The sequence below is a fragment of the Rosa chinensis genome, chromosome 3 (assembly GCF_002994745.2).
Source record: "Rosa chinensis cultivar Old Blush chromosome 3, RchiOBHm-V2, whole genome shotgun sequence".
NCBI lineage: Eukaryota > Viridiplantae > Streptophyta > Magnoliopsida > Rosales > Rosaceae > Rosa > Rosa chinensis.
This window is the reverse complement of record NC_037090.1, coordinates 29,357,746-29,381,684: the sequence shown is the minus strand read 5'-3', so window position 1 is coordinate 29,381,684 and position 23,939 is coordinate 29,357,746. Positions and strand designations below refer to the sequence as shown.

At 38.1% G+C, this 23,939-nt stretch overlaps 1 long non-coding RNA gene across 1 annotated transcript; it reads left to right on the top strand.

The window, feature by feature from the left end:
• The first annotated feature begins 15,601 nt into the window (after positions 1-15,601).
• On the top strand, positions 15,602-17,526 carry LOC112193815. Its single transcript, XR_005808764.1, has 4 exons — positions 15,602-15,766; positions 16,365-16,847; positions 17,063-17,163; positions 17,260-17,526. It is a non-coding gene; the product is annotated as an uncharacterized LOC112193815 (long non-coding RNA).
• The last annotated feature ends 6,413 nt before the right edge of the window (positions 17,527-23,939 follow it).

Genomic DNA, 23,939 nt, shown 5'->3' with positions numbered 1-23,939 from the left:
AATTGTCAAGATATATATCACGCGTAGTTCTAATAATCTGCTCCATTTGCTTACTCATCCGCGTTAAAATATCTTCGATCTCCAACCGAGTGGGATTGTATAATTCAATCCAGACTGTAATTTTCCGTTGTGCTTCGAGTACTTGTCAAGATACTCCTCCATTTGCCTACTTAATTAGCCGCGTTGAAATATCAGAAATGGATTGCTCTCCAACCAAATGGGATTGTGTTAGTAGGCCAATAAGTTTAATGACGTCAGTTCTAATCCAAACTATAATTTTCCCTTTGTGCTTGGAGTACATGTCAAGATATCACTAATTCTAATAATCTGCTCTATTTGCCTACTCACCCCGCGTTGAAATATCAGAAATGGATTGTTCTCCAAGCTAATGGCTTCAGTTCTAATCCAAACTGCTGTATAAAGAAAAACTGGCTTGTTTGTGTCTACCATGACCAGCGAGCAGTTTTACTTTACAATAAAACCTCGATATATGAATATTCGATCGGTCAAATAATAAATTTTATTTGGTTCCAACTTAGGCCAATGTAATAAAATAATAATCTCGCTAAATGCTTAAGATGCTAAGTTTTCCACACATCTTTTAGGGCTCGACGAATCTTTTTTTATAGTGAAAATAGGAATGATTTTGTTCAAATCATGGACTGTAATTACAATCACACTGTATATGTAAAGCATCCAGCACTAGGTCTGGAACTCTGGAGCTTGATCAAACCAAGTCTGGTTGATATTAGACTCAAAGGCCATTGCTGCTATCCTATGCTCTACTCCATTAGCTGTTCTAGAAGCATGAACAAACTGTAAGCCTTGCACAGTTAAGATTCCAGGTAGAATATCAACAACTAAATATGCTGTCTTCTTCAATAAGAACATGATTATTTGAGAGAAATTCACTGATAGCTACTTGATCAGTCACTGTCAAGTCTCAAGGATCATATTTTTTAGTGTAAGCTGCTGGAGTAAATCAGCACCTGCGCGCTCTTATAGGCTATAATTCAACTTGCTTTGCCTAAGAGACATGATCGACATGTTGAACAAAATCAGCCGTTCTGATAACCCCTCCAATTCCACCATCATGCTGTGATTGTAAAAAAGCTCCATCAAGATTTACTTTTAGGCCTCGTTTGTTTCGCGGATTTGAGGACTTGGGAAAGGAAAGTTATTCCTTTCCTTTGTTTGGTAACCACATACAAAGTCCGGAAATACTTTCCTGACATAGGAGAAAGTTGGGGGTAAACTCATTCCACTCAAACTTCTGGCACGTTTACTTACTTGGAATGGAAAATAATCATGAATTGGAGACAAGTGGAATAGGAGAAGAAAGGAATCGGTATTGATTCCGGAGAAATGATTCCTAAACCCATCTCCCCCATTCGTAATTAAATTCCTGAGTATTCAGGAATCGATTCATGATAAGGAGGTGGGACCTACATCCATTCTGATTCCTTCATGTGTTAGTAAACGCAGAAATTCCTTTACCCGGAATCATTCCGATTGCTTTATGTGTTAGTAAACACAAGAATGTTTTTACCCCGTAATCATTCTCTTTCCTTCCAAGTAAGTAAACGTGGCATGAGATTGAGTTTCCCATCCCATTTCCTAGCATTAATTGCAATAATTTTGGACAATAATACCCTGGCATTAATTGCTTGAGTACCATTGGTAGTGTTGAAAATTCATTCCAGATTGTTTTTATTTTAAAATAGAAGGGTATTATTGAAACATTGATATATTTTTACTTCCCTTTCTTGCACCAACCAAACATTGGAAGGGAAATCAAATGATCTTTCCTGGATGCTTTCCCTGCTTTACGAAACACAAGAAAGGAAATCTGACAGGAACTTTAGTTTTCCTTCCCATAGGAAAGACAAGGGAATCAATTTCCCTTCTGTGAACCAAACGAGGCCTTAGTAATAACACCTAGTTTAGTGTACATTCTGAAACCAACACCCCACTCGACATAACTTTTGTTAGCGTTGATACTTGATAGACGTCAAACAAGAAGAAGATTATAGCTTCCAAAGAGAGATTCAAACTCATTAAACCATTTGGCATCCAACTAAAATCTCTTAGACATTAATTGAGTAAAATCTCTTGCATATAGAGATTTCCACCTACAAACCCTGTATCATTTGGCGATAAGCTATAGGATTTTACTTGATGTTTGGTAGGCAAGTATATATTAAGCGCGTTTTATGACAATTTGGCAGTTGAAGATGAAGCCTCAAGTCTTTTGTACTTGCGCTGTTTTCTACAAATTGTTTTGAAAATTACTTTTGTTTTCCGAAAGTTGTGTGAATTGGTTGTATCTCTTGAAATTAAAATCCTAGTTTTGCTGTTAGTGTTTACTTTGTCAATTCTCTAAAGCCAACTCAAATTTAGGGTGTTCCAGAGCTAAACAATTAACCAAATGCTATATATAAAGAGTTTTTGGTATCCAAATCACCAAACTTTATGATGTTTAAGAGTAAAATAAAAAATTTGAAAGCAAAACTAGTAAAGAGTATGTAAGCAATTTCAGAATTTTCTTTCTGTTTATTCTCTTATGAAGTCGATAATGCATAAGTAGTGCGTACTACTGTTTTGCTGTATCTTCTTTTTGTTTGTAAGTTGCCATGAAATCTTAGATTTTTTGTCGTTATATTTTCAAATGTGGAAAATTGACAAAACTGGCTGAGTTGCTACTAGATTATTGGTCCCATAACTGTTTGCTCCCAATTGGCAAAACTTTGATACAGTATTCCAAGATCTCCTTGCCCCCTCCACATGAAAAACTAGTAGTGTGTGCAACATGCGATCCATTAGATCTTTTAAAAATCTACGTCCTTAAACTTGTTTGAGCATTGACAATTTGCAAACGATCAAATCCCTATCTTTCAGTTTTCAGTGATTAAAAGCACTTAATAATGAGACCTGTTGTGGTTTATATATAGTGATCATGCCACCGCAAAGTAAGGTTATGAATGATTTTGTGAATGTTTCTCTCTCTCTTTCTCTCCTTTTTTTTTTTTTTTTTTGAGGCGATGATAAGTTGATAACCACTATACAGTACGTCTGTAATAGCAAATGGATAATTTCCAAGCATCTAACTTTGAACAATACAAAAAAGTGTGACATTGATCATTGTATCACGTCGCTTTTGGCTTGCTAAATCAAAATCTGATCTTAGGCATTCAAGAATGTGGGACCCCGTGAGCACTTATTTAGAAGATTTATACAAAACCCAATACAGAATTGAAGAACATAATTAAGTACTGCTACAGTACTCTGATGACAATGTTGAATGGAACATGTAGGCCATAGGGGACCTGTGGCTTGGGTTTTGAACTCAAAATTTGGGAAACCAGAAGTTTAGAGAGCTCAATCAGCTCATTTTTAATTGCAGCTTGAACTGGAATCTCAGCAGACTCCCTGTTTCTTGACAACGACCCTGGTGATTATGCCCGTATAATTAATAGTCATTTACAGCAACCTTTGTATACCTGGAAGTTTCAAGAACATTCTCCAAGTCTTCTGTGTTAATGGCCTTGGTGCCGAAGCTTCTTTAGTGGAAGAATCACCAGTTCAAATAAGGCTTCCGGCCAATGGAGTTGAACTCTACATCAATCTCTACATCAATGTACGTGGTTAGGGTTTATATATAACATCACAAGCTAGACATCCGAGTCGCTTAAAGATTTCCTCCTTGTGCTCCAAGGCTTTCTTCGAGGCCTTGCGGTTCGGGTCGAGGTGTCGGAGCCCCACGAACAGAACCATGCAGCTCAAGAACTTGTTTTCCCTCTGCAATTAATTTTAAATAGCCATTCTAGTTGGAATTCTAAATTTGATATTTGGACCTCCAACTTTTTTCAATTATTAATAGACTTTGTCAAGTTATATGAACAGACAAATAAAGACAAAGAGAGAAAAATGAAAAGATAAATAAATAAATAAATACTCTTCTTACCTCATCCGACTAAATATAACATTCAATCAAATTATTTTTTTTCCCCAAAATTTCCTTATATTGCCTATATAGTTTTATAATTTACCTAGAACAATTAAGTAAAAATAATAATTTCTATACATGGCCCATCATTTAATACAAAAGTAAATTTAAAAAAAAAATCTGATTTGGAATTTTCTTAAACTAAATTAATTGAATATTATGATATAGTTATTACTTGATCTTCCAACTCAAAACCCTTGAAATCCTTCTTTTAGCAAATTCAAAGGGATTCCAATAACATATCAAGATTGAGAACCAACCCTCTGATTAATTTTGGTGGATGAGAGACCTATTCATAAGAAAACAATATCATGTGATTTTGATTTATTATTCTTCTCATAGTTGAAGATAGATAATAAAAAGTAGAGTAACAGATTATTGTATCTCATGTTCAAGGGCGTTTTGGTAAAAACAAGGAGGTCTAATTAGCTTTTTAAGTATTCAAAAAAGTACATTAGAGGTGTACTAAGTAAAAGAGGTCCAAATAGAAAATTTTGAGGTCTAACTAGAACCACTCTTTTAAATATATATATTTATATATATCAAACCCTAATATCTCTCCACTTTTTTTTTTTTTCATTTTTGAGAATTACGTACGTTTCTTAATCTTAAGCCAATCCATGTTGAGTATGGACTCCACTTCCCTACCCATTTTGCAAACCACACTAACAATCACATGAATCCAAATGCCACGTGGAGTAGGTATCCAGTTAGGATTGAGCCATTCAATCACTATATAAGGACCTCAGTCCCAGACAAAGAAATTAGCAACCTCATTTGCTATCAAGATGAACATATCTCGCTTCGGAGTCGAAGGAGATCGGCAAGAAACATCTTCACAAAAAATGTTTGAGTGGACGTTGGAGCACCACAAGAAGTGTGTTGAGACCTTCATCTTGTTGGGCGGTGATAAAGAAAAAGTTGGAGTACACAATGCCCTAAAGGTGGAGCTGTTGAGCCTGGCAGGATGTTGTTGTAGAAGTTTTTACCTTGACTTCCACATTTCCTTGCTTGGGGTGCTACAAAAAAGCTCTGAAGTATTATTTTCCTCTAACAAAGTCACCCTTGAAAGCCTATATGTGGCACCTCAAAAGATGTCATCGTCATGGACGTTGGAGCATCACCGGCGGGTTGTGGAGGCGGTGATACAGCTCGGTGGGCTTAGCAGTAGCAAGACTACCCCAAAGGCTGTGCTGAAGCTGATGGATAAGGAGGACCGCTGCCAAGGCCTCACCACAAAGATGATAGCGCACCACCTTTTGGGGCTGTATCATTTGCAGAAGGAAACTCAACGACTAATTGCTTTTGGATTGGCTGGTGGTGAAGAAGAAAGAGAGCTAGCGCATAGGGAGCTCCGGTACCTTGTTTTTACTGGATTGCCCCAACAACGAAATAACATTCTATACACAAAGTAAAAAGATCCTCTACTCCGACAACACCTAGGGCTCCTCAAACAAGTTAATATTGTTGACTTGTGAGTCATGTTGTTGATATCAACATGAAGAACAAAGTCAACAGCAAATCCTGACATGAAGAATAAGGCAACAACAGCAAATCTTGTGTAATTAATGTGGCCGTAGTTCATGACTTATTGTATTTACCTTCACACTTAACTATAGGCAATTTGTACTTCTATATATATCCTCCAGTTTGGAGAAGAATAACACTGGCAAATTATACCATAAACCTCTACATTTGACATGGTATCAGAGCAGTTTTGCTCTTGAGACTGATACCCATATTCCGCTGCCAGAAATACCAAGAGAAGAACTCTGTTCTTCATCTTTTTACCCAGAAAATATATCCATACAATATCATACACAGGAAACTTATTTCTTCCCCGTATCCATTCTCAGACAAAATCAACTGATCAGAAACTGATCTTGACTCTTTTCTGATCTTGATTCTTTTCCAAATCATACCCATAACCCATAACCAAGTTTTTGCTCAAAATCAAGCACAAACTCACACCCATAAAACCAAGAATAGTTTCTGTTCTTCCTTTACCAGTACCCATACCTCCTGCCCTTTGTACTCACCTGCAACTCCGACCTTCTCTGCCGCTCGGATCTTCCTTCAAGCCAGACCAAACTACAGCTCGGACCTCAGATGCTGGATAACCTATTGCTAAGGAGAACCACCGGCGGCGCCATCAGATTTGAAGAAGAGAGTTGAAGAAGAAGCTGCCGCCCCGACCTCTTCCACAAAGAATCTATCAGCTGTTGCACCTTTTGTACACCCACCGACGAAACCGATTTGCAACTTCTAGGAGAAGAAAGTAGAGGAGGAGAAGAAAAGAAGAAAAGGAAAGAAAAAAGGGAGCAGAAGAAGAGACGAGTCAGAACAAGTGGAAGGAAGGAGAAGAAAAGAAAGGGAGAAAAAGAAAAGAAAAGTTGTCTCCACTTTCTTTGTCTCCACTTTTCCTTGTCTCCACGTTGCTGCCTCATTTCCCAATCATTAAAGAAAAAAAAAAGGTAAATTAGATTAGAAATTTTATCCTTGTAATGTCGAGCTTACTCCCTCAACACAAGTATGTTCACCAAATTAATGTGATGTCTAGGCCAAGGATCGAATAAGAGAAAGGTAACTGAAATGTTGAAAAGTGAGCATTGCTCCACCGAAATCTTAACCCTCCTTACCTAGTCGCATTAAAAGGAGTTACCGAAAGGTTGCGCGATAAGCAACACCCAAGGATCCGATTTCTTTTCCCTTTCCTCACAATCCAAGTATTCCAATGGCTGGCCCTGATGCTCAGCTTCTAGAAGGAGGGAATACTAGCAATTCCGGTATTCAGAAAGTTGAAGTCTCTGTTCAAAACCTAGATTTTCCTCATATTCATTCGTAGGAGCAAAATTGAATGGACCTGGGAATTATAGGACATGGAAGAAGATGATTTTCGCTCACCTTCGTGGAATCCATAAGATGGGCCATGTCACCGGTACCATTAATGCGCCGGCGAATTAGGAAAGTGAAGAGTATGTCAAGTGGAAAGATGATGATGGACTTGTACTGTCAATTTTGTACAAAGCCATGACTGATGAGGTGATCCAATTGATCATTGGGTGTGATACTGCTGCAGAAGTTTGGAAGACACTCAATAATCTCTATATGAATTAATCTGATTTTTCTCAAATCTATGAGTTGTTGTGCAAGGCAACAAGGATGAAGCAGGATGGGCAAGTAGTTTCAGTGCTCTACACCCAGTTGAAAAATGTTTGGGTTGAGATTGATCAGCGACTACCAAACAAATTGAAGAATGCTAAGGATATTACTTGGTACCAGAAGGAAAAGGAGTTAGAGCGTGTGCACCAGTTTCTGAATGGATTAGCTTCTAGACATGACAGTGCCAAGGAGAGCTATTGCGTCAGCAAGAGCCTCCTTCCCTTACTGAGGCTTTTACCTACATCCGCAAGGATGAGTCTCAGTAAGATAGCATAACGACAGTCCATTCTGAAATCTTCAACCTGACAATCCAAGCTAAGCCCCCACGGGCTCAAGGTCCACCTCTTGGCTTCAGTACACCATGATCAGGATTACAACCCATGACTCAGCGTTTTTATCTAGGCAGGTCTGTATGTCACCATTGCAAACTGACTGGACACACCAAGGAGACTTATTATAAGTTGGTTGGGTACCTTGCTGGATACTTCAGCAAACCTAAACCAACTGAACCTCGAGACAGAGGAAAGGCAGCTGTCCATCTTATTCAGAGTTCAGAGTCCTTTGGAGTCGCTGGGCAAGATCATACCATTAGCGATGATGGACCACCCTCAGTCTCAATGGTTGCTATAAGTATTGGTAAGATCTGGATGGCTTTAAAATTTTCTAACTTTGTTGGTTCAGATACTTGGATTATTAATTCTGGTGCTTCAGATCATATGACCTATAATTGGAAGTATTTCATTACCTTATCTACCCCTAATGTGTCATATGTTACAAATGCCAATGGTGAATCATTTTATGTCCTAGGTATTTGCTCCACACGAGTCACATCTACCTTAGTATTGCATGATGTGTTGTATGTGCCAGACTTGTCTCACCACCTAATCTCAGTTCCCCAACTAAATACTCAATCCTTGTGCTTTGTGACATTTTATCCCATGTATGTGGTGTTTCATGATCTTTTGAACAGGGAAGTTATTGGCAAAGGGTATATGAGGGGAAGACTATTTCATCTGAATCAAGCTTATGCCGGGGAGAGGCCAAGGAAGAATGTCCCAGTTGCTTTGACTTTGACTTCTAAAGAGCTCAATGAAGTCTGGTTATGGCACAGGCGCTTAGGGCATCCTTCATTCAATGTAATGCGTAAAACTATGCCCTCTTTATTTGTTGGCATTGATGAGTCGTTCTTGCATTGTGAAACTTGTGTTTTGGCGAAAAGTCATAGAGTCAACTATCCATTAAGTCTTTCTAATAAAAGTTCTAAGACTTTTGAGATTATTCACTCTGATGTATGGGGACCTTCTAGAGAACCCACTATTTCTGGAATGCGTTATTTTGTCTTATTTATTGATGATTGTAGCATTGCTTAAGTTTAAGGATGCTGTGTTTTCTGCTTTTCAAGCCTTTCAAAAATTGATTCAAACACAGTTCAATGGTCATATCAAAGTTTTTCGTTTTGATAATGGGGTGGGGGAGTTTGTTAATCGTGATTTTCAGGAATATTTCCAAGAAAAAGGTATAATCCATCAAACCTCTTGTCTTCAAACACCTGAACAAAATGGTGTGTCTGAGTGTAAAAATCGTCATCTCCTAGACATAGCACGAGCATTGCTATTTGGTGCTCATATGCCCAAGTATCTTTGGGGTGAAGCAGTTCAGACTGCCTTACACCTTATTAATCATCTTCCTTCCAGTGTTCTTCAGGTGCGCATTCCCTTTGAAGTTCTGTCAACCCATGTCTCTATTCCTTCATTCCATAATCTTCTCACCCATGTCTTTGGTTGTGTCACCTTTGTCCACATACCCAAAAATCAGAGGTCAAAGTTGGATGTCCAAGCTCTCAAATGCGTCTTTGTAGGTTATGGTTCTCATCAGAAAGGCTATAAGTGCTATCACCCACCTACACGAAAGTTCTATGTCACCATGGGCGTGTCATTTTATGAAGATATGTGTTATTTCTCCCCCAACAACACCTCTCTTCAGGGGGAGAATGAGTTTTTTTGAAGTGATGTTTGTTGGAGGAGAGTTGAAGAAGAATAAAGATGCAGAAGAAGAGAGTGTTGACATCCCGGAATCAACTAGTCGAATTGCCCAAATCGACCTGTCGATAGGGGGAGTCGACCAGTTGAACAAGGAAACCGACGAAATAGGCAGAAATGTACTCGACCAGTCAAAGGATGTTTTTGACCAGCCGATTTCTGCAGCTGAAGAAGACTCTATTCCAGCTTCCCCTTCATCTGATACTTCACCCCTTGATGCCGAACTTTCTGGTCAAGAAGCTCCATCTCAAGTATGTCCAGTATCTTCACCTAGTAACCCTGTAGAGTCAGTCTCTTCTACATATGTATTACCTAGTAGAACTACATGTGGTCAACCAGCAAAAAGGTATGAACCTTCCATAACTGCTGAAACCAAATATCCAGTATCTAACTTTGTGTCACACCATAAGTTATCTAAACCTTATGCATCATTTGTGAATCAAATATCCTCTGTATCTGTTCCTAACAAAGTGCAGGAAGCTTTGGGAGATCCAATGTGGGCCAAGGAAATGGAGGCGTTAGAAAATAATCACACCTGGGAACTTGTATCGCTTTCTCGTGGTAAAAAGATTGTTGGGTGTAGATGAATTTTTACTGTGAAACATAATGTAGATGGCACAATTGACAGGACCCGGCCCAGATTTCACCCTGAAATCTGAAGTGGCCCTACGGGGCCCACCTTAGAAGAAATTCTACCAAAATTTTGGCGGAACTTCCTCTAAAAGTGGACTACCCAAAACCTGTAGAAAGACATTTACACTTCTATAATAATCCAACCTTATTCTTCTAGAGCCACCCTGCTCCGTAAAACACAACATCTCCCATTTCACAAAACAATTCTGAACTTAAAAATATCAATCTCATGGGTTATCAGAGCAATCTAATGCACTAGGTGTACAAGAGAACAGAATACAAGATAAAGGACCGATACTTATATAATGCGGAAACTATGACAGCTATGCCTCAACCCCATGTACGCTCGACCTCAAGCTAATCTGACCTGCAAACTGGACATTTGAAACCGAAGGGCCCAGGGGAAAAGCATTTGAAAACCGTTATAGTGAGTGGAAAAAAAATAAGTAATTTCGAATGAACAGGTGAAACTTAATGCTTTCCCAAGTTATTCTCTAAAACCTCGCATGCAGTAAAAATCTTGAAAACACTCTTAATCATCATCTTTACTGAAATCTCAATCACATGAAATAGAACATCTCGAAATCTCTTTAAAATCTCAAATCCCTCAAATACATAATGATATTTCAAACATCTCGTTCAATTACTCATATCTCAAAATAGATGATGACTAAAGGGGACTGCCGATTAGTCATCTCATGCCACCTGGAGGGAACTGCCGACCAGTGACTCATCGGAGGGGACTGCCGACCGGATGAGGAGGTTATGGTTAGAGGGAACTGCCGACTAACCATAGGTAGTTAGAGGGGACTGCCGACTAACTACCTCATGTCATCTGGAGCGGACTGCCGACTAGATGACGCATCGGAGGGGACTACCAACAGTAGTATTTTGGAAGGGACTGCTGACTAGAATATTATCTGGAGGGGACTGCCGACCAGACTTACCTGGAGGGGACTGCCGACCAGGTAATGCATTCATGCGCTAACTTATTTACCTCCTCAATAAACTTGAATCAACCTCTTTCAAATAATTGCTTTCGGAAAGAAACTCAATATTACTTCAATAAATCATCAATAATTCACCGAAAGCATAACTTAAGAATATCTCGCCAACTCAAAGCCAAAACTCAATATCTCAATAAATCCTCGAAAGTATAAATCAAATACTCGGTAAATCAGTGAATGTTTTCGGAAAGAAATCTCAATATAACTTCAAAGCTGATAAGTGCGGAGCTCAAAACTCAAGAAATCTCGATAATTCCATTGTGCTCTAATATTTGATAAATCATTCGTATTCGTATATCATCATATAAATTGATAATCGAATCAATAATTCTCATAGTATTTTCTTAATCAATCACTTCCTAAAAATCATTCCCCAACTCAATAATCTATTAATAAATAGCTCGAAAATCTACTGAAAGCCCTCGGGAAGGAAATTCGCTAGTCTGGTAATTCATAAAGCATAAATAAATCTCAAGAAAATTAAGCTCATAAAATCATAAAATCTCAATAATTCCAATCATAAATTAAATCTCAACTGAATAATAATAATAATAATATACTGGATGCACAATTAATTTAAAATAAATGTCCACTCACGGTTTGCGGCTACAACGGCCGTCCAACTATCCCGTCCTCAAACTCGCATATCCGTCATCCTGAACAATCAATATAATAAATAATTGTTTCTCAATAACCGAGACTTAATTTACGATAATAAATTCAATACCCTAAAACCAATAAATCATTGGATGCTCGAAATCAACACGGAACGAGCTCAAACTTCATACTTTATATCCAATCAATAATTACATCAACATATCAAAAATAGGATCGATCCAACGGTCGGATCTTCCCAAATCAAAATCCGAACTTTCCAAAATTTTGAAAATTCCGATTAATATCCAAACCTCCTCCAATTCCCACCAAACACCTATCTATATATTTGTAACAACATATACCACCCAACAGACCAAAACAACCCACCAGGAACTGCCGACGCTCCCCCACTCGCAGCCACAGGCTGCTGCGCATGGGTCCCAGTGCCGCAGATCAACCACCATATCTGGCTACCAAATTTCATCCACAGCATCGTCTCATCATCCTAAACATCCTTCATAACAGTGGCCAAGCTCAATTTCAAGTTTAAGTCATCGAAATTACCTCAAAACCGTGTGGAGGTTCTCGTCGTCGATTAGCAGTAATCTGGAAAAATTGCCGCTACCCACTAGCATGGGTTGAACCAGAATGAAGAGGGCTCCAAGAATTGGGTAGTGGTGCAGCCGGAAATGGCCGGAGCCCTAAAACGCCCACCGTGTTCGCCGCCTTGCCGCGCCTCTTACGACCCAAATCGTGCCACCAAAATACCACAGACGTGAAGAGGAGGAAGAGAGAGTTCCATAGCTGCTGGCCTTGTCCAAGTCCGTGGCCGGACGAGGAAGAAATGGCCGGCCAAAGCAGACGGGGTAGGGGAGAGAGAAACGGGAGGAGAGAGAGAGAGACTGAGTTACCCACTTGGTAGATTCTGATCTACTATAGTAACTTCCCATATATAGGAAATTACCATGAAAAATAACTTTACCTTTTCGCTTATAACTTTCACATACAAACTCTGATTTTTACGAACCACATATGCACACGTTTTTTTTAACATCCTCTGCGACTTTCATGAAGAAAATTTTCTCAAATTTTGATCCGAACAAAAAGTCAACTTTTAAGGCCTCCTAAAAGATCGAAACGGAGCCGAAAAGTAAATGTAAATGTCGTTTACCGATCGAAAGACTCGTAAACTGGTAAATTTAGGTTCGGGACGTTACAACTGTAAGTAGGTATAAGGCGGGGTTGGTGGCTAAAGGATTCACTCAAACATATGGGATTGACTATGATGAGACTTTTGCTCTAGTAGCCAAGATGAATACTGTTCAAGTGTTGTTGTCACTTGCAGCTAATCTGAATTGGCCACTTCATCAATTTGATGTAAAAAATGCATTCCTTCATGGGGAGTTAACTAAGGAAGTATACATGAGTCTTCCTCCTGGGTATGCATCAAATACACATGGTGATGTTGTTTGCATATTGAAGAAATCCCTTTATGGACTTAAACAATCATCCTGGGCATGGTTTGGCAGATTCTCTCAGTCCATGAGATGCTTTGGATATAAGCAGAGCAATTTAGACCACACCTTATTCTTAAAGTGCCAGAAGGGGAAGGTAACTGTGCTTATTATATATGTGGATGATATGGTAATAACAGGGGATGACTTGGTAGAAATTGGAAGTCTTCAGAAGAAGTTGACTTCTGAGTTTGAGATGAAGAATTTGGGAGACTTGAAGTACTTCTTGGGGATTGAAGTAGCCAGGGGGAGAGATGGCATCTTCTTATGTCAGCAAAAATATGTGTTGGATCTTTTGGCAGAGACATGCATGTTGGATTGTTCTCTGATTGACACTCCAATCAAGCAAAATCACAAACTAGCAGAATATCCTGATCAGCTTCCAACTGACAAACCAAGATACCAGAGGTTAGTGGGACGTTTGATTTATTTGTCACACACTAGACCTGATGTTGCTTATGCAGTTAGTGTTGTCAGTCAGTTTATGCACAATCCAAGTGAACGACATATAGAGGCAGCAGTAAGAATCTTGAGGTATTTAAAGTCAGCACCAGGAAAAGGTTTAATGTTTTCTAAATATCAGCATCTTGATGTTAGTGGGTATACTGATGCAGATTGGGCTGGTTCTATCATAGACAGGAAGTCTACATCTAGGTACTTCACCTTTGTGGGAGCAAATCTTGTTACATGGAGAAGTAAGAAGCAAAAGGTCGTTGCAAGATCAAGTGCTGAAGCTGAATATAGAGGTATGGCACATGGAGTGTGTGAACTTCTGTGGCTACGAAATTTACTACTGGATTTGGGTTTTAAGCCTAAGGCAGCAATGCAATTGCACTGTGATAACAAAGCAGCTATTGACATATCACATAATCCTATATACAACATGACCGAACAAAACATGTGGAAGTTGATCGACACTTCATTAAGGAAAAGTTGGATGCAAAGTTAATCTCCTTTCCTTTTGTTCCAACTGAGGAGCAATTAATTAGCAGATATACTTACCAAAACTCTATCTAGCAAGTTGTTCCATGATTCACTTGGCAAGTTGGGTCTTCATGACGTTTATGCCCCAACTTAAGGGGAAGTGTTGACTTGTGAGTCATGTTGTTGATATCAACATGAAGAAGAAAGTCAGTGGCAAATCCTGACATGAAGAATAAGGCAGCAGCAGCAAATCTTGTGTAATTAATGTAGCCGTAGTCCATGACTTATTATATTTACCTTCACACTTAGCTATAGGCAATTTGTACTTCTATATATATCCTCCAGTTTGGAGAAGAATAACACTGGCAAATTATACCATAGACCTCTACATTTGACAAATATGTCACACCAGAAAAGATTACAGATTGTGAAGTCTGAGTGGGAAGTATTAAGAGCATTTAAGTGATCAGGAAGTGAGCAGCCGACTTGTAGATCTTGTCTTGGAATCAAGAACTCTTGATATTCATCATAAGGAATTCTTCACTACTAGAGAAAACCCATTTAGAGACAAATCTTTTCGGGACGGACTAATTTTTCGTCCCCCAAACACATGATTAGAGACAAAAAAAATTATTTTGTCCCTAAAAGTTTTGTTTTTCAAAACTCTCCGTTTGACCTATTTAGAGACAAATAAGCTTCAATTAGAGACAAAAAATATTTGTCCCAAAATTTAATTGGAGATGAAATTTAATTTTGTCTCTTATGCGTTTGAGATTTTACAAATAATTGGTAAAATTTAAGTGTTGCACCAAACTTCAAATTTTGGATGAAAAGAATTAGGGGAGAAAAATTTCCTCCCTTATTTCATTAGCAGATTTTTTTTTAAATTTTTTATTTTTTTAACTTTTCATCTAGACAAGTTACTTCTTATTATAACCGGTTCATTATTAATGAAGTTCTTCTTGATCAAAAAAAAAAAAAACACCTTTCATCTAGACAGGGTTTGGCGAAAATAAATAGTGTGTAGCAACTGACTGAGATTGAAACAATGTAGTTTCGATCTCACATATATTTAGCCTATCCATTTATCTTAGTTCTTCGAACTATTCGACGATCACTGCTCTGCGACTTCCCCATATCTTAGCCTCCAAACACCAATACCTCCCAGCAGCAGTGTCTCTTGTCATGCAATCCCTCTCATCTATCTCGCCTCTCTAAGTTTCTCTTCTCCTCATTTACTACCCTAAATCTCGAATTAGGGTTTTCAATGTTGCATAATTTCAATCTTTTTTTAGTTTTTGTACTGCTAATATTTGTTTGTTGATATCGTAGTAAGGTTAGAGGCTCGACTAGAAGACAATTGCATTGCTGACTACTAGTAAGAATCTAAGAGAACTTTTTTGAAAATCCGAATTCTAGATCATCTTTTATATGAAAAGAGTTTAGTGTATTAGGATTCTTTTATTTTAATTATTTTATCTATTAAAAAATTAAATGTTTGTTAGCCAAAGTATAATTTTTTACGTAAATACCCCTTATATAGATACTAGGAAAACCACCTTAATAAAAAAGGATAAACAAGTAAAATTACAAATAAAAAAATAGATATATTTTGATCTTTTATTAAAGGTAAATATTTTTTTGAGAAATTTTATTAAAAGTAATAAGGATAGAAGGATAGAAATCTCTTTAGGTAAAACAAACGTCAATATCTCTTTCTCTCTCGCCGTCTGTCTCTCCTCGACGACATGAACGATGACAGTAGCTCTTGTCTCTCCTCTCACCAGCACCGGCAGCACTTTGCAGTCCCAATCCTAACATCTCTCTCTTCTCTCCTCCAATATGTCCCTCTCTCTCTCCCCTTCGATCGGTGAAAACTCGGAAGTAAGTCTCTCTCTCCTTCTCTCAAACCTCTGATATGTCTACCGGAGTTTCTGTTCATTTAATCTTGAATATGGTGAATTGAATTCTGGGCCTTTTCAAATTGAATGAATATATGGTGAATTGTTGATTATTATTCCCCGTTTTTGTTGATTATCTGATTCAAATTAAATGAAATGTTATTGTTTGAATTGGTGATTGTTTGAATATCATTTTGTTTCGATTCGACAGTGTAAATAATTGAAGCATAAATATTTGAGTGTGGTAACGTTTCTCAGAGATACCAATTGAGGTTTAGGCTGTAATACTATAAATGTCTAATACACTAATATGAGTGATATCAAATATTCTTATTGGCTTCTATCTTGTGGTGGAGTAGTCGAGTAGGTCCTGTACTTGGGATAATGGGGATAATGTTTTGGTAATGATTAATGAATCAAAGAATCAAAAATCTGTGGATGCAGAATGCTTAGTTTTCATTGTCTTCTTGAAACCATTTATACAATACTACACTAGTGAAACTGTGGATATGTGGAAAATGATTATGATTGTAAGAAACCGTGCAATGATTATAAATTCATGATTATGTTTGATATATTAGGGAAATGGCTTGCACCTCATCTTCTGAAAGGAGCTTGAGTTCTATGGAGAGCGAGACTCGAAAGGACATGGACATGGATATTAGGGAATGGCTTGCACCTCATCTTCTTAAATTTCCAGAATTCTTCCAGTCTTCATCTAGTCTATAGTACTGTTCTAGACTTTAGTTTATTATAAATGTTTTGGCATTTCTAATAGTCTTCAGGAGTTCTTTTTGAAGACTATCGTGAGGCTGTTTCTCAAAACAATGAACCTTGGTCTCTTATCGGAGATTTCAATAATATTTGCGAACTGAGGAGAAAATTGGGGTAACTCCCCTTTTAATTGTTATATGCATAATATCTGTTCTGGAAATTGGTCTCTTGGCATTTACTTTTATTATTTTTTGCTCAGGTGGATTCTTTTCTCTCGTGTATTAACAGTATTATACATGTTTGCTTCATGCAGGATTAACAGAGTCTACAAGTTGTCTTTCTTTAATAAGGTAATAATAATGTAAAACTCTGATTATTACTGGTACAAATTAAATATACTTGTTTGACAAGCTTACACTGCAGTTTGGTACTATACAAGTTATTTTTGCTGTGTCATTTAGATTTCAAAATGAATTCGCTTATAATAGTTGTTTTCTATAATGGCCATTTGACATCAGAAAAAGCTTAACTTAGCTTCCTATTTGTGGCGTTTCTGTATTTGCAGGTTATTAAAGAAAGACAAGGATGCATTCATTAAAATTTCTGCAGCGGGAATTAAATGCCGTTGAGAAGGACAAGGATGCATTCATTGAGTACTTTTATAAGGTGAGTTTCTTCCTCGTTTTCTCTGGGCATTTGATATGTTATTAAAGTTCTATGCATTCATGAAATCCTGATTCTTTGCAATCAAAATATGTTAAGGAGGACTACAATGACATGGTGGATGGAAGGCAAAGATGGTTAGGACTAACTCTGGAGAGCAGAAGTGGGGCCTCTTCATTGCCAAGAATAAATGGTTATTATACGTCAAGTTTTGCATATGCAGATGCAAAATTGTACTCGAGTTAGATATGCATTTCAGATAAACATTGTATTCAGTTGATGATGTGTTGTGCTTTAGACGGTCTTATCTTAAACAATGTCGATGTCCTATTAATGTTTGAACTTTTGCCATCTATAATAATGGAATTGGGGTTTGTTTTTGCTCATTTGTATTTGAATCTGTGTCAAATTCAGTATTTGCCTGTTTTAATCGTCTCCTATTCGTCTGATAGGCACCATTAAATTTGAAAACAATTTAAAATTTGAAAATAAAATGCGACGGAATGAGTTTCGTCCCTTATTCATCTGATTGGCGCCATTTATAGCTAATTTTCCCGCCAACCTGAATGAGAATGAGGGATGAAATTTTGTTGAATAGGGGACAATTTTAATTTCTTCTCCAAATGCATTAGGAGACGGAATTTATCAGCCGTTGCCTTTAATAATTAGGGACGAGCATTAGGAGACGACTTTAGCCACAAAATGATTTTGTCTCAAATTTTTTTTGGGATGAATTCTCAGCTTTTAGAGACAAACTGATTTTGTCCCTGAATGAGTTTTCTCTAGTAGTGCTTCTCTCTCTCTCTCTCTCTCTATCTCTCTCTCTCTCTCTCTCTCGCTTCTGTGCCCTAAACATAGCCAAAGAAAAGAGAATTGAATGAAATGAAAGAAAAATATCACTACATCTTTAAAATCTGGCGATTCAGCAATAGATGCTTTTCTGGAACTAATCAACATAGATAAAGTGTGCAGTTATAATTAATTCAGACGATGAATAAATTGATTTGGAATGGTATGGATGCTATATATGCTCCGCTACTTTGGTATAATTTTTCTGTTGTTACTGTTAATTAATTAAGTTTTGTCATGTTAGTTGCTTGTTCTAGTGAATTTCTGGATCGATCATTAAGTAATTAGGGACTTATGTAGCTCAATGGAGCTGAGCTGACCTGAGACGAGCACGAGTTTGGGAAAGTGCATATGAACCAAACTTGATCCGGATTTAACCTCGTCACAGTGCATATATATGAACCAAACTTGATTACCTTGTATTAGATGAACGTTAACATAGATTCAGATAGGAAATTTTATGTAGTAATATGAGATCGTCGTGTATAAGAATTGTTTAGTTTCTATATGCTTCGGTGATTGCATCAATATCCACTGGATTCGCCACGAAAAGTGTATTGTGTAAGAGAATTTATTTGATCACCAATCTCAATTAATGGGTAAACTAAAATCAATGCTATTGCTAGCTAATACTTGTGCTTTTAATTAGGAAAAAACGAATTCAGGGATATAGGGGTTTTGGCATTTACAGCCTGTATTTATTTCTCTCATACCATTGATCCAAAACTTCAAACCCGTTGTATGTGCTCTGTCTGCTACTTCAGTGAACCCTTTCGCATTTTTGGAGCTAGCCACTGTTTGAACCTATATTTGGCAAGGCCCACGTAGCAAATAGGTGGACCCGGCCCGCAAGGCCTAATGAAGGACTGCAGCTAATGAAGGACCGCGGTCAATTAGCCGCGGCACATTAAATGTTTATTGTCAAATTGATAACCAAAAATAACGTGTGCAAAGGGTCGTTATTAAATCGGTAGAGATTAAATGACCCACAAGTCATAATGAATGACCGCGGCTAATCATCAAAGAGGTTGATTGTCAGGAGAAACGTTGCCGAAGTTTGGGGCAATTAACTTGAATGAGCATTAGGAGGTGTTGTTGCCAATCATCAGTTACAAGACCTGATTGATTGCTCATGATAAAATCAATCATTGATAACGATATCACAAACATGAATACTGTTCTATTTGTAATCAATGCGGTCTTAACTGTAAAGGCTGAAATTGTTTCTTTTCCTTCATTCAGTAGTTTAGCTTCACTATAAAAAGGACCATAGGATTTATTGTTAGAGGTCCTCGACCAAAACGCTCTACGCAATTACACAAATTTTATCTCAATACATTTCAATATTTCAGCAACACTTATCAGTCTTTACGTGTTTATCTTATCGCTTTCTTTACTGGTATTTATCTTTCCTGCACTTTACTTTGTTGCTCTTTACATTCAAGCAGTTTATCTTCCTGTACTTTATTTGCTGCACCTTTACATTCCTGCACTTTATTTTGTCTTTACTTGCACTTTTATTTTCTGTTGTTTACTTTACGTTATTTACTTTATACAAAATACAAAATCACAAAAAGAATCATCATCACTTCACTTTCACCTCAATCACCGAGTTACACAGCACTGCGGCCAGATAAGGCCGATCTGTGCTAAAGTCCTTGCATTTAAGGCAGAGAGAACCCTGCGGCCGAGATCGATCCTTCCTCGGCCCACAATCAACTAATCAGAAGTCAGATCAGCGCAAGATCTACAATCTATAACAAAACCTCGCTTGGCCTTCCGGCCGCGAGTTGGCACGCCTGCGCACACGTCACCACTCTAGAAGGACACGTGTAAGCCAAAGAAGCCCTCAGCCCAGTGACACGCGGCCGAGACAATTTTTGAGCGAACATCTTTTGGCACACCCGGTGGGACACTAATGTATTAGGTGTTTTCACAAATGAGTTTCTGTGAGCCGAATCTAAACGGCTCAAGTTCAATATATGGTGTTAATGGGAGATACAGCTATGCTGCGTACAAAAGTTTTGTTGACTTCAATAGCCACGCAACATGGAATTTACAAACACCCAAAACGCAACCCCAATATGGTTACAGTTTTGACAAGGAGGGTGATTTTTTCCTAGATGGCAAGCCTAAATTTGATCTCGACATTGAGCCTATTGATGATATATATGAAGAAGACGAGCCAATTCATGGCTTTGATCTACTCAGAGGGCTAAAGCACCATCAAGAGATTGATTATTTAATTGAGGAGGTTGTACACTTTGACATGGTTGTGAGTAATACAGCCGACTTAGAAAAATCACAATCTGCTAAATTTGAAGTAGAAGCCGAAGTTGGTAATTCAAGTACATATGCAGAGCTTGAAAATTCGGCCTACATAATAGCCAGAGAACAAAAACCTACTACATAGGGTTTAAGTTTAACGCTTCACAGCCTCCAAAGGCTTGAACCAAAGGCCGAAAACAAAGAAGTTTCCAAGTTTGCAATAAAGCATCGATCGTTGGCCACCTCCATAACGGCACACAAGATTTTTACATTTTGTTTTCTTGCTTTAGTTTCTGTAAAAAATAAAATAAATGAAAAGTTGTGTTTTTAGGAGCCGTGTAATTGATCGGTGGGCATAACACTGTAAGGCCGAAATATTTCTATGATCACGGCTGGAAAAAATTTGAACGTCATTCGACAATGAGGCCGACTTTGTTTACTAGTTCCTTCACCACTCGGCTCGAGCCGAGGCTTAAGGAATTAGGGAGGGGCTACATCTCATGAATTCAATGAATAACCGTAGCCGGTAAAGGACCACGTTTGAATAATTGTTTAGTGGGTACGTGAACGGCTAGTTGGTATCACGAGTACCGCTGTTGTTGAAGAGCCGCACTTGAACGGACACAGTAAATAAAGGTCCATGGTTAACTAATTGTCTACTGGGCATATAGAACGTATAATCTATCATCCTTAACTCTTTGGGTGGTACCGGCGAGTTTTTCTAGCTTTTGGCAGTAACAAACGGTTGAATAGCCGCAGCTATCAAATGATCGCGGCTAGCAAAGGACAGCGGCTAAATGTCCATAATTTAATAAATCATGGTTAAATGGCCGTGAAGGAGTAAGCTTGAAATCAACGGTTGAATAGCCGCGGCTATCAAATGATCGCGGCTAGCAAATGATCATAGCTAAATGTCCATAATTTAATGGATTGTGAAACCAACGGTTGAGCCGCGGCATAACAAGGAGCCGCGGTGAGTGGCTGCTGCGTGACGAATGTCACCAACGCTATAATACGTGAACCTTGCCAAGAGATTTTTCTAGAAACAATCTTTTAGTCCCTTAACCACTCGGCATCTATGCCGAAGCTCAAGGGACTAGGGGGGCTCTGTTTGAACCTATATTTGGCAAGGCCCACGTAGCAAATAGGTGGACCCGGCCCGCAAGGCCTAATGAAGGACTGCAGCTAATGAAGGACTGCGGTCAATTAGCTGCGGCACATTAAATGTTTATTGTCAAATTGATAACCAAAAATAACGTGTGCAAAGGGCCGTTATTAAATCGGTAGAGATTAAATGACCCACAAGTCATAATGAATGGGTCATAATGAATGACCGCGGCTAATCATCAAAGAGGTTGATTGTCAGGAGAAACGTTACCGAAGTTTAGGGCAATTAACTTGAACGAGCATTAGGAGGTGTTATTACCAATCATCAGTTACAAGACCTAATTGATTGCTCATGATAAAATCAATCATTGATAATGATATCACAAACATGAATACTGTTCTATTTGTAATCAATGCAGTCTTAACTGTAAAGGCTGAAATTGTTTCTTTTCCTTCATTCAGTAGTTTAGCTTCACTATAAAAAGGACCATAGGATTCATTGTTAGAGGTCCTCGACCAAAACGCTCTACGCGATTACACAAATTTTATCTCAATACATTTCAATATTTCAGCAACACTTATCAGTCTTTACGTGTTTATCTTATCGCTTTCTTTACTGGTATTTATCTTTCCTGCACTTTACTTTGTTGCTCTTTACATTCAAGCAGTTTATCTTCCTGTACTTTATTTGCTGCACCTTTACATTCCTGCACTTTATTTTGTCTTTACTTGCACTTTTATTTTCTGTTGTTTACTTTACGTTATTTACTTTATACAAAATACAAAATCACAAAAAGAATCATCATCACTTCACTTTCACCTCAATCACCGAGTTATACAGCACTGCGGCCAGATAAGGCCGATCTGTGCTAAAGTCCTTGCATTTAAGGCAGAGAGAACCCTGCGGCCGAGATCGATCCTTCCTCGGCCCACAATCAACTGATCAGAAGTCAGATCAGCACAAGATCTACAATCTATAACAAAACCTCGCTTGGCCTACCGGCCGCGAGTTGGCACGCCTGCGCACACGTCACCACTCTAGAAGGACACGTGTAAGCCAAAGAAGCCCTCGGCCCAGTGACACGCGGCCGAGACAATTTTTGAGCGAACAGCCACATATCTGGGTCAGGCATCAGTCTCCGCCATTAAAGGATTTACATTGAATCCAAAAGTCTATGCCACCGCACTGGTGCCGCAGGTAGTCCACAACTACTTTGTACATTCAAGAATGGAAAATATATTTGATTTAAACATTTAATTAAAGAGCAGAAACACAGTAAGCACTCTCACTCATACTAAACAGTTGATGCTTATTGTCAATCTTTCTCCATGATCAACACAACAAGCCGGCGCCAGTAGCTTCTTAAATATGATTTCGATCGGCATTTGCAATAGTCCAGCTGAATAATAAGAATTCTAACCTCTGGTGGTGTTCTGGCAGTTGCAAGGTGAGGTTCTTGTGATGATATCCTGAAATCAAGAATCATGTGCACAGACACAGAATTTGCAACAGGAAATAAACCCTAAAAACCATAATTACCTTGAGATGATCAAATTAAATGCATGTATCGAGAAAAACAAAAAAAAGGAGTATTACACCCCCTACAAATGATTCTGGACATAGATGCTTTGGTTGATCTTTGCGAGAAGTACGTAAAAACTAACCTCAAAAAATAAGAAAATAATCTAAAATGTTATTGTTACTGAAAAGCTTAAGCTTCATGAAAACTGACCAACAATTTCCATCAAGCTTTCCGATAAGCATTCCCAATCGAAGAAATGTGCGGATAAAATTTCGTAAAATGGTCACAATTAATCTCACAATATTTCAGACATTAAAAGACACAATCTTTTACATGGCGACATATAACTGACAAGTAGGAAGTGGAATCTCATGGTGATAGTGAAACAAATATATGTAATATGAGTTAATGAGTTGGTGCTTATGCTCAATTCAACTTTTTCTTTTTTGGTGAATTAATTATATTCAACTGTCCAATACAAAGCAAACTGATTATATGCTACATTAGACGGACAAGGCCTCTGGCTGAGAAGACCAAGGAAAAAATATAGGAAAAGGAAGATATTTATTACTGGAGACTGAAACTAGCAGAGCTCGAACTGCTTTTTGTTTAGTGAAAGAAGCAAACAAAGGGTAACAGAGCTGAGAATTGTCAACTCTAGCTCCACCCATTTCTTTTATATGTAAATTGATTTTTAATTTTCTAGGCTATTCAGTTGTAGTTTGTTTTCTGACACACAAGTTTGGCTCTTTACTTCTTCTGGTAGTTTCTAGCCTGTGAAGTAGTAGTGTCTTAATTTGATGGTTTCATTAAGAAAATTGTGTGACAGCATTGACATACATTACCTGATCTTGTAGCTGATTTCTTTTCTATATGCAGTATATTGATCACTGGCATGGAGAAGCTTTTGGTCATTATGGTTGACATATAGACCTGATATGTCTTACAATGAACGTTAATTAAACCCCGAACCTAAACAGTAAACAGTCAGACCAAAAACAAAGAACAGCTAAACCTAAACATGGCTATGGT